Genomic DNA, 20,263 nt, shown 5'->3' with positions numbered 1-20,263 from the left:
CTACGTGCTGCAGAGACAGTGTGAGCGTGTGAGGTATACATACATGTATACATATATATGCATCACATATATATGTGTGTGTGTATGCATGCGCTTATTTTCAAGTGTGAATAGCGTGAATGGCGCTTTATTGACACTTTCTCTAAGTGAATGTGTATATGTATATGTGTGAACCGATGTACATGTGTATGTATTTAGCATGCATGATTGTCAATGTATACATTTACTGCACTTGAATTTTTTTAATCTTATTCTTCCCCTTCAACTTAGCGCAGCTCAGCAGGGCTCGTCTCCTCATCCGAACTCGACTCAACTCTACTCAACTCAACTCGACTCAACTCGAGTTGACTTGACTTTGCGGTGAATGATTGGAGAAGTGTGAAAAACGTTTGTTTTTGCATTACTGTCTTTTTTGTTGTTTTTGTTTTTCATCTTTTTCCTCCCTTTTCCCTTTTCCCCTTTCCCCTTTCCCCTTTCCATATCTCTAAACTCTCTTTTCGTTTCTTTAGCCCGCAAGTGTTAATGACAGCCATTACGTATACGACATGGCGGCTTTGGCGCGTTTAAATCGGAAAGTTCTAACTACATAGTTGTGTGCAAAGTTAAATAACTTACGGAAATAGCTTGGGAGTGATCATGTGCTGAATTGAACTGAACTTTTAGTGATAAATGCAACCTGCTTATTACGGTTAAGCCTTGGTTAGATGGCTCAATAAACTTTGTTGAAATGTTGTGGAATTGGCTGCTGCGTCTTTTGTACGAATGACAAATTGTTAGTTTGGAGAATAAATAGTAAGCACTCACCACAACTGCAGAATTTTTCGGAGAGTTGTTTTCTGATTTTTTTTTTCATAGGATGCAGTACTAACTACTAAAGGACACAAGTGTGGAGATAGTTTTTGTTTTTGCAGTGCAAGTTGTTTGGTGGAAATGTAGCACCGTGCAACGAAAATTAACTTTTTATCTAGGAAAAATTTCATATGCACGTCAAACTATGGATTTTGTGTAGTAACTAAAGGGTTTTTCAATTGGCGCGGGTCGATTTTGGCGCCCTGTGGCAGCCATTTTGTTTTGGTGGCATCTGTCAAATCTTTTGTTAATTATTCAGTTGTTTATGCCAAATCATCATGGCAAGTTACACGATTGAACAAGCACGTTCAAATGATAAAACTTTATTATCAAAATGAGTGTTCATTAACGCAAACGTTGCGCGCATTCCGCCCATTTTTCGGTAGATGTGGTGGCCCTTCAAATTTCTTATGGCCCATATTGAACCATATGGACCTAGACGACATATGGTTCCAGCAGGACGGCGCTACGTGCCACACAGCAAACGCCATTTTATTCCATTTCAACATCTACCCGCCCTTATTGAAAACCCCTATATTAAACCCAGCCAGGCTGCGCTGTAGCTCAATCAATTTTGTGATAATAAATATTTCACATATCCCTTATTTACATTTATAGACATGAATAAATTTGAAAAATGCTCAAAATAAACATAGGACATCGACAAGTTTTCTCCATCTAACTCTATTTTTGGCTAAGGTTTCAGTCTGTTTCCGGGATACTTGGATCACTTCCAATTCTCTCCAAGTATTTCGTGGGCGACCCCATCTGCTTTCTCTTTGTGAGTTCTAGTCTAACACATTTCAGACGATCTTTCATTTGGTCGGCGTACAATATGGCCTAGCAAGTCCATTTTCTGCTCCGAATTTCTATTTCATGTAGCTCATATATCTATCGAGTTGGAGTCAAATCGAACCATAAATGCGATTTTAAGAGATATTTCGCACACAATTTCGCGATTTTTTTCTAATTTACTTGCAGACAAATTTATCTTGTGCGCCTGAAAAACAAACATCCAACTTTGACTTAGTGTTATGCTGATTAGTTTATATTCGGCTTAGGAAACTCTACGAGTCTTTGCTATGAAGTGGTTCCAATGGAATGATCGATGAACAAGCTTGAAATTTTTTCAGAGCAATTTCAATTTTTTTTTATTTATTATTATTATTTTTTCAATTTTATTTTATTAAATCTTTTAAAATTTTTATAAACATTTTTTTTTTTTTAATTTTATTTGTGACAATTTTAGTTTTTTTTTTATTAAAAAAAAATAATTTTTATAAAAACTTAAATTAATTTATAAAATTTTATAAACATTTTTATAATTTTTTTTTTTTTTTAATTTTTTGCTTAGCTTGGAAATGGTACGGCTCATACCTCTTGGTATATACCTATGAAATGAGACTATTTTTTAAATTTCAAACGTTTATCAACAAAAAATGGTTACAAATTTAATCTTCAAAATAATAGCCATCGCTAGCGACACATTTTTCCCATCTCTCAGGTAATTTGTGGATGCCGCGCCAAAAAAATTGGCCGGTTTTGGCCGCAAACCAATCATTGAGCCATTTTTTGGCTTCTTCGTGAGAATTGAAGCGCTGCTCGGAAAGTGCGTGCCCCATCAATGCAAACAAATGATCGGCATATTCTAGGCGTTTTCGGTGTATAGGGAGCGCTATTCAAATCGGCCAATTGTCATTGGTAGTGTGCACCGTCAACTGTTTCACCTGATTTTAATAGCTCGTACCAAATCAAGCCACGCTGATTCCAGAAAACACAGCATTGCCTTACGGCCGAAGCGATTTGGTTTGGCCATTGTTTTTGGCTTGTGGCTAGGGATTGGAGAAATACACCCACTTTTCATCACCCGTAAAGATTCGATGCAAAAATTCTTCCTCTTGCACCGGGAGAGCAGCATTTCACAAGTGGTTTTTCGGTTCTCTTGCTGCCTTTCAGGCAGTGCATGCGGCACCCATCTTCCGACCTTTAAAATCATGCCCATGTCTTTCAAACGTTTGCAAATGGTTGTTTGGGTTACTCCCAACTGCTCTGCCATCATTTCTTGCGTTTGACCATCATCTTCATCCAACAATGCTTGCAACTCGGCGTCTTCAAACTTTTTCGGTGGCCGGCCACGGCCCTCGTTCTCCACGCTAAAATCACCACTTCGGAATTTTTCAAACCACCTGAAGCACTGTGCTCTACTTAGAGCATGTCCACCATAAGCTTCTATAAGCATTTGATGAGCTTGAGAAGCGTTTTTCTTCAATTGATAACAGAAAATCAACGATGTCCGCAAATCGTAGTTTGAAGACACGAAATTCGACATTTTTAAGAGCGACAAAAATGCATTGTTGTATGAATCGTAACAACCAATGAACTGAATATTGTTGGCGGATGACAGACGAATAAAACAAGACATTTGGGAAGGTTTAAAAATATTCCTAGCGACATCTGTGGACTAATAGCCAGTCTTATTTCATAGATATATTCCACTCTCTGTTCCATAAAAAATCGTACCTTCCATAAGCTGCAACAACTAGTATCTATTTTGTGGCAAGGAATTCTTTATTATTTAGTGCTTATTATTCAATGCTAACTGAACATTTCATTGTTAGGAATGTAGTTTTGAATAGTTAAGATCCACGACGTTTTCTCTAAATTTATTAAATTTCATATCATCTGTTTTCAAGTGTAATTACTTTACATATTATAAGAATTTGTTGAGCTTCTAATGAAGGGCTGGAAGGTAAAGTTTTACATACAAGGTAAAGTTCAGAGGAAGCGAAGTTATTGCGTCTAAAGTGTCAGCATGTTTGTGTCATCGGTACACAAATGAGTTTCGAACAAAGAGCTAATATCAAATTTTGGTGATGAATCGTGGTGTTTCCTACAAGAACCTGAAACTAAGCGTCAAAGCGCCGAATGGAAGGCCACAGACGAGCCACCACTCAAAGAACCGCGTTTGGAGAAGTCAAAAATCAAGTCGATGCTCATTTGTTTTTACGATTCCAAGGGAATTGTCCACAAGGAGCTTGTGCCAATGGACTAAACCGTCAATGCAATTTTCCATGTCGGCGTTTTGAAGCGTTTGTTGCATCGCATCCAACGAATTCGCCCTGAATACCGCAAAGGAGGAAGCTTAGTGTATGATAATGCACCATCTCATCGATCCACTCTTGTGACTGATTTTTTGACTAGAAATCGCATTTTAACCATCAATCACTTACTGTATTCGCCTGATATGGCCCCCTTTGACTTCTACCTATTCAAAAAAATGCATTTGGCCATGAAAGGAAAACGTTTTGTGTCCGTAGCGGCACTCCAAAAGGCTTGTGCCGACATCCTGAAGGGCATTCTGATCAATGACCTGAAACATTCTTCCAAAAAGCTGGTGTATCGAGGCCAGAGGAGACTATTTTGAATAAATAAACAATGAACTATAAAGTGTTAATATATCTTAACTTGAATACTTTTGTATCCTCCCTAAAATATAATTCAAATCGCCGATATAAATCTATTATAATTTTTTTGTGTTTCCTCTAAAGGAATTCATTAGCATAACTGCGTCTTTTTTTGTGTTGAAAAGTGTAGAAGACGATTCAAAATACAAAAAAAAAAATACTACTATAACGGTTGTTGTGTTTTGTAGATTTACTGAGCTGTCATTTCGTCATCAAAATGATGCATTGGAAGAGACGAAAGCAAGCGCGGCACAGAACTCAGCTGGTCCGTTGACGCCACAGTTGAAATAATGTGAAAGATCTTGTACTCTCTAGCAAAGGGTTTGAGTAACATAAACATTAAGAATTAATTTCTTTGTACCCAAAAACTGCATACCTGAGTTTTCTTCCAAAAAAAAATTTGTTTGCAAAATTAAATAAAAACTGTTTGTTTTTGTTTTTGTTTTGAAATTTGTTTTTGTTGATTTGATTTTTTTGTATCTGGAAACTACTTCCTTAATAGATTGCTTATGTTCAAAGTATTATATATTTTTTTAAAATAATAAACACTGTTGGTAAATAATAACAAAAATTTCAAAATAACGAGGCGTGGAAACCATTTTAGAGCTATGCTTCTGTAGACTTTTTTTACAGAATTTCCAGTAGAATACTCAACAAGAAAGAGTAAAGAAGATATGTAAGCCACATTAACATACAAATTATAACTCTTTGTAGAAGATAGTGATTTCGAGAGGTTCACTAGCGTTAGAAGCAAATTAATAGTGCGCTTTTGTCTGTTATCGCACACTGTTTCCATATGAGAAAACCCGTTCTCAAATTTTTCGAGAAAAATTCCATCGACCCTACAAACTTACAATTTTTTAGGTTTTTAAAAAATAAGGGTCAAAATGACCCACAGGCGTACGAAATATTGAGTTAAAGTGTTCTACAAAAATATGCGCCATTAAATTTTACTATAGGCTGTTGAAAGCTATATTCATATTAAATGCAGTTTTATAAGAGTTTCTTACAAAATATTAGCATCAACTCGAGACCGAATAGGGAAAATTTCAGAGCACTACAAAAGAAAAATGTGGCATTTAGGCGCAAAGCGGCAGCTCTACCTCTTTCATAATAGCTGTATCGTATTCTTAAATATACTTATATATAAATATGAATACAATCATATCTGCATCCGCATACACAGCTTAAAGTGTGGCCTACTGCAGGAATGCGTGTCACATCTGTTTCGGGCGAAATTCCTTGTGCTTTTGCTATTAAACAACTTTCAACAAAATTTGTCGGGCTCTCACTTTCGGTGTATTTATGTAGATGTATATATACACCATTTACAATATTACCCAAAGTTACGTTTTATTTCTCAATTTGCGCCAATAAACTTCAATATTTCTTACCAATCGAAACCACAATTTATTGCTTTCGATATCAATTGTCACTCGGTTAATTAGTGGGTCAAGTAGTAAAGACGTACATATATTTCACCACATTGCCTCTACCATAGCACGCCATCTCAAGTTTCTCTTAAAAGCCTCGGTAAATTGCGCATTCAAATTTATTTGGTTTTTATTTCCAAATTATTGCTGACAACGCCGCCCTAGCGCACCGAGCACGCCAAAAAGCCAGCAAATTGAAATTAATCATTCAAACGCGCAAAGCAATTTTCAATGCATAACCTTGGTAGTTTCTTTTCGTGCCTCTCATGTTTTTTTAGTAATTAACGAACAACACCGTGAAGTGCAAGTGTAATTTGGTTCAAACTTTTCTTTGTTCCAATGTTGGCATACATTTGAATTTCAAGTAAACCAGACGAAAGCCATTCGACTAGGCTAGCGAGACACCACCCACCGCAAGCGGCACCACTTCATCGCCAACTGTGTAAGAGCACCACCGCCAGCCACACCAACCACACCACCATCGGCACCACTGTCCGTCGCTCAGCCTTCAACACTTACGCCACTATCGACATCCTTGCGCCTTGTCCGCCGTGTCGGCATTCTGACCTCAAATCGGCAATTATGCGCGCACGCTCGCATTTCTCGGCTAGTTTTCACTTCTAGTTGCGGCTCTTAATGGGCAAACAAAAAGCCATTCTGACGACTGCCAGTCTGGGCATTTCGATGTGACCTCTAAGGCATACCACAGCACCTCGACTATAATCACCGCCTACGTCTGCTGTTGGGCATAAGTTTCATTTCGCTCGTGAAGGCAAAACACGAGAAGAATGCACGCACGTATTCACGCATGAGTAATTCTTTTGAGTGGGTGAGTGGGTGGTTGGCTGGTTGGTGGTTTCGGTGCATCTGGTTTGACTAAAGTTACAAGCATTTGGCAAACGTATACGTTTCGTCTAAGCTGTCAGTAAAATTTTGCTTTTATTATTTTTGCAAACGTCCAACTACAGTCATGCAGAAAGTTCTTAAAGCTGTTGGTGTGAGTGAGTGAGTGAGTGAAGAGCTGGTTGGACGGATAGATGGATAGATGAATGGAAGCACGAATGAATGGTTGGACAGACAAATGAATAGTGGCGATGAGCAAAAAAGATGTGTTGGAAGATATTCAAGTTGTACGCTTGGTTGGACCAACAGAAAGCAGACACAATTGGTAAGCATTGTTGTTACTATTTATTATGGCGATAAGGATCGCTGCTTGGATACAGAAAAACAATGCAACTACTCGACCGGAGCATGGCGCTAAGAGCACGCGGGAAATGAAGAATTAAAACTATTGTACGAGTAGTAATAAGAGTGTTGTTGTTGGTGTTGTGGAGACGCAGTGTGTGTAGTGTAGCGGAAACGAGAACAAGAGAAAATCATTGCCAGATCTTTTGTGTAAATAGACGGGCGACACGAACGGCAACTGACTGACAGAATGGCAACGGCACAAAAGAAGCAAGCACACAGCTATCACGGAAATCGAGGAGGAGGAAGCAGATACAAGGTTTGAAGGAATTATGAAGGCTCAAACGGAGTTCTATTTGCTTGTGGGGGCGCAAATCGCGCAAAGAAAGAACAGTGGACAGAATACTTAAGTTTCTAAGGAGAAAATTATCAGCCCTAGGATGATAAGGAACATAATGATGATGATTGCAGGCACAAGAAGTTTGATTTCATTAAACAAAAGCAAATATCTCAGCGGTCAGCTTTAACCAGAGCATCGGAGCGTAGCAAAGTTTTAGTCGGAGCAGAGATGGAGCAGTGTTTTGCTAAAAAAAAACATTTACTCCTTGGCTCCACAACACTTTTGTCAAAATGTGGCAGAATACAAAAGAATTTCGCCAAAAAAAAAATTATCTTCCACAAAGTGAACCAGAAAGTGTTCAAATAGACGCAAACTCGTCGACTTTAACAGCAACTTGAGAAGCGGATAATTTTCAAAAACATCTGAATCTGATTGAAAAACGTATACGATTTTCCCAAAAAAAAAAACATTAGCCGTCGGTGGGTCATCGTCGTCGTAAATGCATGGTCATCATCCTTTAATCTCAGGGCCCTTCTTCTTCCCTTCCTTCTCCTTTCCCCTTTGTATGAAATCAAAAAGGACGAATTTTAAATATTTGTCCAAGTTGGCCCCTCGCAAGGGCAGCCATTTATTCTAATCTAAGCTAACCTTTCACAAGAAAAATAAAAAACACCGCAGTGGAGCTAGAGCCGAGCGATGAAAAAGGTGCTTTGCTACGATGCCTTGGCTTTAAACGCAATTTCTAAGTTTATTTTTCTTCAGCAGGCAGTGGTCGTTTGTGATCATTGAAAGCTCTGACAAGATTTCAATGTTGTGGTTATACCAGCTGACATATATTGGAGGAGAATGACTTCGAAGTAACTGTTCTTAACCTGAAATAAATCCAAGGCGTTCTGGTAATCTACACTCAACTATTGAAATGAATAAAATTTTGATCTTCGCTATTTATCCAACGCCTTTTTACAAGTACTCTCAACAAGAGAAGTCTGCATATATAAAATCCTAGGTTTCTTGAAGACGAGATCCTCGCGTTTCTAACGCACTCTCCCTGAGAGAAGTTTCCGAACAAAAGAAGTGTTCTTCAGACTAAAGTTTATGTACAATAATTAGTGTGACATTACCAGGCAGATACGAATGGGTTCTCGATATCACTCAATGTCGATACAGATAGTTAAGTCGCAAGGAATGGTTTGAAAAGCCATATTAAAAAGTGAATTAAAATTAATTCAAATGCTCGGCCTGAGGAAAGCTGTGGGCTGAGTTCTACACGCTTGCCATGACTACCATCTGAATTGGTCCGTTTCCACATCAGAGGAAAGAAACTGTTTTGCTATTAGCTTCCGCCCCTTGGCAGTCGTGAAACCAAAATCTTCGAGTACATTGCTGTCAGGAATAAGGTCCGATAGAGCCATCATACTCTTTAAGGGCTCACATTGGCAGGTCACTATAGAGAGTGTTCGGCTGAGCTTATTCACAGTGTTTAGTCTAGATACAGTCTAGTTAGAAAATTTGTCTAAGCTTGTTGTGGAATACTTCAGTGTCTTCATTAGACTGAGTGCAAGGAACATCCTTTTGCTGGGCTAGATACCAGGGCGAGAAAGTGAAGACGGCAAAGAATGGGCGTACTGCTTAATTAGGCGCTACATAAAATTATTGAACCATACATAAAAGAAATTGACAACGACTGGCAGCACACGAAATTCGACTGGCAGCATACGACACTGGATGGATAATCAGTCCAGGACCAAGACAGGCAAACACTTTACACTTATCTCTAAAAGAACGCCGAACAAGCTCTCCAATCTGGATAGAGAGGCCTCACGAGCTCTCACTGGATACTATACGGGACTTGGTAGTCTTCGTTAACACTTCAGGAAACTAGAAGAATAAGGCGTTAGTGCCTTTCGCGAGCTAGGCTCTGAAACACCATAGCACTCCTTTTGCAAATCTGCAGCAGATGCAAGGCGAAGACTCACTTATCTATAGCGTGTAACTCTAGATACATCGGTAATATAGAACAAAAAGCCCGAGAAGCCGCTCAAATTCATTAGAAGCCTTCAGTTAGAGGCTCGCCGGATATCATAATAGACCACATCAGAAATTGCAATGCACTGTGAGTTATTGAAGCTAACCCACAAAAGTTTACTGGATTCACTTAAAAGGTATAAAATAGAGATTCTAGTACGAGGTGCAGCTCATTTTACTTAACCTAAACTTAAGAGACGAAACCATCTTACAAACGAAGCCCTAAGCTCAGTTAGAAAAATCATAGAAACTTCTCAAATAGTATGACATAATTCTACACTGTCCTGCGAGAACCTGAGTAGTCATGATTAATTAAAAGTTTAGCGTAGTTAAGAGCATGACAGAAGCACTTCCGAGATGGCCCCAGTATCCAAGCAGTGCCCTTCCCACACCCTCCTGTAACTATATATGTATATAATTGGCGTGTACACCCTTTTTGGGTGTTTTGCCGAGCTCCTCCTCGTATTTGTGGTGTGCGTGTTGATGTTGTTCCACAAATGGAGGGACCTACAGTTTCAAGCCGACTCCGAACGGCAGATATTTTTATGAGGAGCTTTTTCATGGCAGAAATACACTCGGAGGTTTGCCATTGCCTGCCGAGGGACGACCGCTATTAGAAAAATGTTTTTCTTAATTTTGGTGTTTTCACCGAGATTCGAACCGACGTTCTCTTTGTAAATTCCGAATAGTAGTCGGCGCACCAACCCATTTGGCTACGGCGGCCGCTCCTATAACTGCTTCCGTCTTTTAAAATTTGTTTTCAGTATTCGCAGGTTGATCTCCCTTCTAACATTTTGGTCAGTCACTGTCAAGAAAACTGATTACAATATTATAACTAGGATACCACCCCTTGCACAACAAACCTTTCCTCTTACCGGAATGTATCTCAACCATCATTGCCTCTACAGCCACTCTTGCGAATGATTTAAAAGGTAGATGGAAGATGGCTAAGTTTCATACGAAGCTGAAGAGCATGAAGAGGTTGGCATGCGGGTTGGATCTAGCATGCGAGCATGTGCTGGGTCTCAAAGAATTGGCGATTCAGAGGGTATCCTTTCCGTCATCCTTCTAGTTTTCGAGATGCACCAAATGCCATTAAGAATGATCCAACCCAGTAAGTATTGATCAGCGTTGAAAAAGCAGACCAAATGAAGGAAATAATAATATACATAACTGGACTTGTACTTTTACAGTTGCACCACCATCCGTTGATAAAGTCTGGTCAACAATTAGTTTAATCCCTCACTACCCGCCAAGAAGCCTGCTTCGCAAGGGCGCACTTTACTGCTCAGTCGGTAATGTATTTAAGGATTGTTGTCAGAATTTCTGAGTATCCTCGAAAGCATTGAAGGGTGAAAACGACTAATTTCTTGTTTCTTCTCAGATTTGCCCCAATAATTGCACTACTGTAACCCCTGTAGGCAGACAATGCACATAACAAATGATAGCATGACAAGCGTGAAGCAAAAGCTTCTAAATGTAAGCAAAAGCCAGTCGAACAATGTTTGCATGTGGGTGTGGTGGGCAAATATTTGGATTTGTTAGAGCAGAGAAGAATTGCAGCGCATCCATGAAAAGTGGTATGGGGTTTGGTGAACATATAACTTTACTAAATTGAAGTGTTGCAAGAGTGGAGAGAGAGCTTATCTTGAGGCAAATGCGAGAGCTCTCTAGGCACATCCAAATGTGAACACCCTAGCAGCATTTCCGCAGCAACAACAAATGTGGCGCAAACAAACAATTACAACAGAATGGCGCTAGAAAAGGCGATAAGCGGAATAACATAAAAAAATTGCAAACAAAAAAAGGGCAAGAAAAAGGGAGCAGCAAAAGCGCCTAATAATTAATGTGGGAAAGTGTCATATTTTACTTAACAGCGTAAATGAGTGTGTGTGGGTGTGTGTTTGTGCATTTAAGTAGATTTATGTACATATATGTTTTAGTGTGCGAATTTCGCTGCTAATCTTTATAGATAAGCATGTGCATATATTTTTTTCAATGCGTGTGTACTTTTAGGCTCAATTAATCAGCCGGATGGCAACTTCAGACAGACGCACACATGCATATGTACACATATATATCCACCCACAAAACCATTTCCCTGTAAATAAACCATTACGCGACTGCTTTGACACTTAAATATAACAGAAATGGCAACAACAACAGCAAAAATATTACAAAAATTATGCCAGCTGGCTGTGTATTAGAAAAATTGTTGTTATTGTTGTAATTAACGCGAAACGAGTAGCTATCCAGGGATGCAAAATAATCAAACAACAGTTTTTCTGCTTTCAACACCCTGCAGGCAAAATTTAGTAGGTTGAAAAAATATTTTTTTCATTACTGATCACGTTTGTATGCAATTACCAACTGGTCCGAAAGTAACTAGATTTGAACTAGTTGCAAAGAAAGTTCTGCTGTCAACATCCTGCAGGCAAAATTTAGTTGGTTGAAAAAATATTTTTTTCATTACTGATCACATTTGTATGCAATTACCAACTGGTCCGAAAGTAACTAGACTTGCAGTAGTTGGAAATAAAGGGGAATGGGTGCTTAAAAATTAAAAAAAAACTACTTATATAAAATAATAATACAAATAATCCCGAAAATCTCGGTATTTCATATTTACCGAAAACCGCGATGCCTTGGGATCCCAGAATTTCGGGATTGGGATCCCTAGTTTTACATATATATATTGTATAACTGGCGCTTACACAACTTTCGGGTATTTGGCTGAGCTCCTCCCATTTATGACGTGCATCTTGATGTTGCTCATGTATTGCACTGTATTTACAGGTATAATTGGCGCGTACACAATTTTTGAGTGTTTGTCCGAGCTTCTCCTCCTATTTGTGGTGTGCGTCTTGATATTGTTCCAAAAATGGAGGGACCTACAGTTTTAAGCCGATTCCGAACGGCAGATATTTTTTATGAGGAGCTTTCTCATGGCAGAAATACACTCGGAGGTTTGCCATTGTCTGTCGAGGGGCGACCGCTATCAGAAAAATGTTTTTCTTAATTCTGGTGTTTCACCGAGATTCGAACCAACGTTCTCTCTGTGAATTCCATATGGTAATCACGCACCAACCCATTCGCTTACGGCGACCGCCTCATGTAACTAATCGTCCAAAAAATAAAACTTCTTGAATATGGATTAACGAAAATAAAAAATAGCTCATACCATAGTGATCCAATCTGATAGACCTCTGACCAATCGACAAGCGCATTTCGGTTTCGCCCTAAAAAAAACTATTTCAAAGCGAGTTGAAGATGAAGACTTGAAAGAGTTGGAAACCTTTATTTTGAAAGAGAAACTCAGTGCAAATGTGTCGAGGACTTATGGACGACACTACATATAATATTGACACTCTTGCATCGAATAACTTAGCAACCAACTTAATGGTGCATTTGTCAATGAGCTAAAGTTTTCTAGTTTAGTACAAAGCCCAAAAAAAATAGTAGAGACAACCCATAAAGGTCGTCTCGGTGTTGAATAGCACACTCAAGCCCTTATACGCTATCTAGAGAAAAGAGAAAAGTAGATTTATATACTACAATAAGGCACCGATGATGCGAAAAACCCGTTTCTGGTCTAAAGTAGATGGATCTACTGATTGAGATATTCAGGCTTCATTGAAGGCAATAGTATCGAAAATATACAGATCCAAGTAGCTTCTGTACAAAAAGTAGAATACTTGAACATCTCAATTTCGATGTTTTACTTATCTCCGCTACAAGCCATGACACAGTACCTCTTAGGAAAAGAGTAAAGTTGAAGAAGTAAGTAAACCGGAATCCAATCAAGAAATCAACAAACTAGAAAATCAGTAGCATCTGCTCAGTCAAGGCCTTTATCGTAGAGATGGCAGCTCTTTCCCTACAAAATAGTACAATTTGGGCACCTAATGAAAGTATAGACACATTGAAGGCAATGGTGTGAAATCAAGAATGGCAAACGATTGTAACGCTACAAAGTCTCTCGGTGCTCTATTGAGGGACATGGTAAAATAAAACGAAAATGATGAAAGAGCAGAGCTCAGAAATAGGGAATAAAATAATTGACGTTCGGACATATACTATATAAGCTGTGGGGATATGGACTAACCCAAATGAGCAATGTTAGAAAACAAAAGTTAAAATGCCGTGTCATGTCTCAAACCATCGGCAGTAAGGATACTTACAGCAGCCGTCATCACTGGGCACCGCGAAGACGTCGCCCCGCAAGTAATATTTGTAGATGAAGAGACTGAAAACTTTCTTTATTTTAATTTCCAGTTCCACGGCTCTAGGAGCAATTAATTAGGGGTGTTTCAATGGAATCACAGTTTATTTGGACGCTAATACAGATTACATTACATGCATCCGAGCCTTCCGTATTGCGATTCCTACACGATTGTCAAAAACAATGGAAGAATGGGAAAATGGGACACAAATTATCATCTACAACCGTTAACAATCTAATTGTCACATTTTACTGGCTAATACCGATTACCAACCCCAACAAATACTCTTTAGAAAGTTCTATCGACAGATAAGAAGGGGCCGAAAGCCGCCCCGATGGACGACGTAGGCGAAGGTGCAGATTCGTTAAGCCAAAAATTTTGATAATCTAAACTTACGGAAAAAATAATGAAATCGCGATATTTTGACTAGTTTTGACTACTTTTTTGGTTTTCTTATTTTTATTAATTTTTGTGAAAATTCTAGCCCATTCTACAACAAATGTCATAAAAATGAAATTCTAAACTTTGTATAAGACTCATAAAATATTCAACGAATTTTCAACAAAATATCAAACATTTTAATTAGAATTAAAAAACCATGGGTACCCAGTTTTATAGTCCATTAAATTTTAATATCACAAAGCGCAAGTTTGAAGTGGCTCACAGTTTTCGTTCATTTCTGATCATTTTTTTCACGGACGGTGTTGCGCATATTCTCCAAGTAACGAATGGATGTATTTTTTTTTAATTCCACACTTTTCTCCATTACTTGAACAAAGAACCAGTGCCAGCGCCTAACCCACTAGAAGGTCAACAGTTCAGAATGTTTGGTTTTCCCTGCAGGGTAGCGAACTTCTACATATGTGTGTGTGCATCTTTGCATGTGTACGTCTAATGCATGCATATGCATTTGTTTAAAACTGTTAAGGCTGTTGTATTTTGTTGTTTTTTAATTTTAAACATTTTCAGTTTGTTTTACCAGCGCGTTGGGTGTTTTATTGTCCATTCGCCGATGTGAGTACAAATAAATCATAATTAGGCATGTAAACATTTAGCGTACAACAGCAGCAGACATGTAACAACATGAGCAGCATACAGCTTAGCTGCTCGTCACAGCTGTCAACATGCACATGCCCAATCACACGTCGTACACCCCTCACCTTCTATGTATGCGGTACATATTTGTAGACCCTCTGTGCATTTTATTTGAACAAATGTGCGCCCGTTTTTAATTCGATCACACTGTAATCCAAGTGGGCCAAAGCGGACTTTGTGTCGTGCAGTTGAGCTTTCCCACGCCACGCCTATCAAGTTGATAAGCAATGAAAGACATTCCTTGCTCGTTTTTTTTTTTTTGTTTTTGGAATTTCTCATTTATTGTTAAATTGCGCGCGACAATAAATTTAGAAAATACAACTGAAGTAGAGGAGCAGATGGGGAGACACATAAGAGCCGAGGGTGGAGTAGGCGAATGTAATAAGTGGTGTAGTGCGTGGCACATCAAATGGAGGAATAAGAGGATGGATGCAAAAGCAATCGGTTTATGAGACAAAATATCTAATTTTTAGGGATAGAATGCAGTTTATTTCTTAATTGAGTTCGAGTTGGACTAAGAAGCATCAATTAAAATGTTAGAAGAGGTGGGCAACGGACGATTTTTTTTATTTCGATCACAGTCAATAAATAATTATGCAAGGATTTATTTTTCATATAATGAACAGGCGCAAGCATTCTTTAAAGGTTTCCATGCCCAGCTCCTGTTTCCACTTTGTCATATTTATCTCAAAATTTTCACCCAATCAAGAACTGACTGCACCTCTGAACGGCCAATATTCAGCTTTCCCTCATATCAGAGTGATCTAGTGAAGCATACCAATTATGGTTCCAATTCTTCATTATTTATTGTAATGCCTATGTTTGTTTGCCGCAGCGCTGCATCACCCTATTCTAGCGCCACGTTACTTGTCGTTCTCCAAGTAGGCATTGTTGTAATTGTAGTTGTTATATTTATTAATGGAATGGAATTTTAGTAAACACATACATTCACTTCATTTCAAAATTTCGCGGGAATTTAAGAAAAAATGTGGCGGCAATCATCCGTTGTTACCCTTCACATTCTAACATGCCCCGGTATTTGTAAGTATTTGGAATGCTAGCAGGGTTAAGTGGAGGTCACACCTACATACATAAGGTCATACTTTACATATACACCTATACCGTATATACACAAACATATGCATTCGACATGACGCCCTGTAGGCCCCTCAATAAGTGGCTTCGTTAAAAAACAAGTTGTGTGCTGCCAGGGTAGTACGTGCGGCGCATGGGAGAATGGATGTTTTCGAATTATGCATAATTCAATTTTATGATATCTGAAAATAAATTACACATTTAACTGAAAATTGTTTTATGTTGCGTGAAACCAAATGTTCCAAACACGAGTTGCGACTGCAGCGAGGGCAAATGGTGGCGTTACGAGTACATGCATGGTTGAAGTGCAGTGCAATGAGGCATCAATACGCGAAAAATATTAATTACAATATCGTTGAAATAATAAAACATTAAAGTGTGGCAGCACTCATGCAAGTGTGTTCAGTAAAGCTCCTGGCTCTTCAATTTGAGTTGCGCTACTTTACGCGATACCGATCGACTTTGGCATCTCACCCTGGGCTCGGTGAAGAAGCTGGAGAAAGTTAAAGCCGTGAGGGCGCAAAGACCAACATACAATATTTCTCTAGATGCTGAAGTGAGTTGGCAAAAAAAGCTCAAGTGAGAATATTCATGTGGAAATAGAATAAATTGATCAGTGAAACTCTTTCTTCTACGCAGAAGGCCCCACGCATATACTTCGTTGTTATTACTGTTGTAGCAGCGTAAACATTCCCTTTCCTGGATATAAATCCGGGTCGTTTCGGTAACGTAGAACCGATTGTCGTGGATTCAAATTTGAATAAGCGGCCGAACTTTATCATATAAAAAAGTCACGTAGCACCTAAGAAAGTTTAGAAAAACTTTTGCAAAATTATCGTCTTGGAACGTAAATTTTTCATTCGCAATGCTTAGTAAGAATTTTGTATATTATGCCAAAAAAAATGTGTTCACCCGAGCTGACCTGTGTGTAGCCAAACAATTTGCTTAGCTTTATTTCTATTGCAAATGCATTAAATTCAGAAGATAGTTAGTTTCTTATGCTGAAGAATTACGCAAGAGATGGAGAAGAAATATTGAGTGGTTGCCGAGATACCAAGGCAGACAATTTTGATTAATGATTTTTTTAATAACTTTTTTGCTAGAGTTTTTTCTATGAATTGTAAGCCTAATAATTGTCAAGAGGAAACAGAGTAAATGCTTCCTATGCATAAAATTTTTCCCTCATATTTTGATGAAAAAATAGAAGAAATACCAAAAAATTTTTAGGTAAATAATTTTTTTTAATTTTTTGGTAAATTATTGCTTTCGAATTTTTTGTTAAAAATTATAAAAAGAAATTTTTAATTGGTATATTTGAAAAAAATGCTTACCAAAAACTAAAAAAAAAGTAAAAATATGTTTTTGTTTTTGGAAAAAAATTAATAAATATTTTTGGTACAAATTTTTTGTTTTCACAAAAGATGTGGTAAACATTTTTTGGTAAACAATTTTTTTTCTTACATAGTTATTTCGGTAAAAATTCATTTTTTTTACGTTTCGACATTTTTATTGTTTTTTTTTTTCTTTCAAAACATGCTACTGATTATTTATATTATTATTATAAAACGATTCAGACTTGGGCTTGAGTCGATATAAATATATAATTTATGAAACTTACAATAACAAAAACTGAGCAACGGAAAAAAATGATTACCAAAAACACTAAACCAAAACTGTTATTTAAAAAAATAAAAAAAAAAAAATTTTGTTTAGTAAGAATTAAAAACAAAATCAAAATGGTAAAAATTTAAGATACAAATTTGTTTTTAGTTTTTTTGCTAAACATTTTTTTTCAATTTTTTTATCAAATCGTATTCAAATTGTTTCTTTTTGTTTATTGAATTAAATTTTTTTTTAAGATTTTTTTTAAATTAAATTAAAATTGCTTTTATTTATTAAATTAAATACAATTTGTTTTATTTATGAAAAATTTTATATATTGTATTATATAAATTATTATGTTTAATTTTTTTGGTAAAATTAAAAAAAAAATTATTTAGTAAATATCTAAAATAAAAATTTGTTTTTTATTAGGTGCGCAACTAAGTTCTCGCTGTATGAACTTTACAACTTTATTCTGGAAAAATGGTTACAAGTGAATCATTGAAAATATTGCTCATCGCTAGCTACTGCTTTTCTCCATCTTTCTGGTAGATCTCGCATACCGTCGCGGTAAAACCGTTCATCTTTTGAGGCTATCCACGGATCAAGCCATTTTTTGATGACTTCATATGAATGGTACTGCTGGTCAGCTAGACCCTGTGCCATCGATCGGAAGAGGTGATAATCGGACGGCGCAATATCTGGAGAATATGGCGGGTGGGATAGAATTTCCCATTTCAGTGTTTCCAGGTAGGTTCTAACGGATTTGGCAACATGAGACCGAGCGTTGTCATGCTGTAGAATCACTTTTTCATGCTTCTCGCGCAGTGCTTGGCTAAATCGCATCAATTGACGTCGATACCGATCCCCAGTAATGGTTTCGCTTAGTTTTAACAGTTCATAATAAATAACACCAACTTGGTCCCACCAAATAGATAGCACAACCTTGACAGCGTGAATATTCGGCCGAGGCGATGACGTAGGAACATGACCGGGCAGTCCCCTTGACTTTCTTTTCTTTGGATTGCTGTAATGAATCCATTTTTCATCACCCGTCACGATGCGATGCAGAAAACCCTTCCTTTTTTGCCCCTGCAGCAGTTGTTCAGAGGCGAAAAAACGAAAAACCCCTGGGTTTAAGCTCATAAGGAACACAAGTCCACTGTTTCTGAATCATTCCCAAAGCATGCATTCGCTAGGAAATGGATTGGCGGGTAACTCTTAATACTGAAGCAAGCTCTTCTTGCGTTTGACAAGGATTCTCATTGAGCAATGCCTCCAATTCAGCGTCTTCGAAGGTTTTTGGCCTTCATTCACGCGGACGGTCGTCAATATTGAAATCACCGCCTTCGAAGTGACGGAACCAATCTCGGCACATTGCTTCACTTAAAGCAGCATCTGCATAAACTTTTTGTAGCTCTTGATGCGCTTCAGCCACCGTTTTTTTCCAAATAAAAGAGGAAAATCAACACTTCTCGCAAATGACGATTATTTGGCATAAAATCAGACATTTTCACAAAACCAAAAGTAAATGATACAAAAACAAAATAACTAATGTGTCGAGGCAGATTGTTTACCTTATGTCTAAGCTTGGTTTATGCCGTTTAGGTTATGTTAGAATCGACTAGCACACTCAGCTGGTGGCATCTCTTGACAAACCGCGGGAACTTAGTTGCGCACCGAATAATTTTTTTGTACATTTTTTTTTAATTTTATTTTTTAATTTTTTTTTTTAATTTTCTTTTTTAATTTTCTTTTTTAACTTTTTTATTAAATTAAATAAAAATACTTTTTTTTGTTTATTATATTAAATTTTTTAAAATTGTTTTGGTAAACATTTTTTAATTCAGTTAAAATTTTTTTATTTATTAAATTACATTGAAAAAAGCCTTTTTTGGTAATAATTTTTTCATTTTTTTTTTTAGTAAATTAAACTAAAACTTCCTTTTTTGTAAAATTATCTATTTAAATTTGCTTATTAAATTAAAAAACTTAAATTTTTTTTTTGGTAAACATTTTAAAATTTTTTTTTTACTAAAAATTGTTTCTTTTAGTTTCTAACATTAAGTTTTTTTTTATTTATTGGTAAATATTTTTTTAAATTTATTTTTTAATTAAGTTAAAATTTCTTTTGTATATTCCATATACAAATTTCTTGTTTACGAAATTATTATTATTTTTTTAAATTTTGTTGAAAAATTACAAAGACTTTTTTTGGCAATATTTGTGCTTATAGTTTTTTAATAGGTTAAATGAAATGTTTTTTATTTGTTTATTAAACTAAATTTTTTTAACATTTTTTTTAACTGTTTTTTTAATTAAGTAAAAATTTTCTTTTTTGTTTATTAAATGAAATAAATTTTCTTTTTTGTTTATTAAATCAAATAAATTTTCTTTTTTGTTTATTAAATCAAATAAATGATTTTTATGATTATGAGTATCGTTTTATTTTTTTTTAGCTTAAAAAATACTTTTTTTAGTAAGGGTATAGTGTTAGTTTTTTTTGTAAATTTTGTTTTTAATAGTTTTTAGTTATATAAATAAATTTGAGTGCATTGGAGTGGTGCCGTAGCGAAAGATTGCGTTCAGAACAAATTTCAATTATGAAAAATTGAAAATTTAGAAAAACTTTAACGCTTTATTTAAGCATATTTCAAAAAACAAAAACAGAAATGTCGAGCTTTGAAAAGAAAAGTTTAATAAAAAATTGTTATCAAAAACATTTTTAGAAGTTTTTTTTCTATTTTTATCGAAGAGAAAGAAAAAAATTATGTTAAAACATTTATCGCATTTCCGCTAGCACCGACAATTATTTGACTTGCAATTCAAAGAAAAGGTCCTTGCGCGAAAAAATATATTTTTTCGAACTCCGATATTTGTGATACTATATAATAGAGCATCTTCGACAAATTTCATCAACATCAAAGCGTTGAAAGGCACTTTTAGGAATGA

The sequence above is a fragment of the Anastrepha obliqua genome, chromosome 5, assembly GCF_027943255.1.
Source record: "Anastrepha obliqua isolate idAnaObli1 chromosome 5, idAnaObli1_1.0, whole genome shotgun sequence".
In the NCBI taxonomy this organism is placed as follows: domain Eukaryota; kingdom Metazoa; phylum Arthropoda; class Insecta; order Diptera; family Tephritidae; genus Anastrepha; species Anastrepha obliqua.
Note: the sequence above shows the minus strand (reverse complement) of the source record.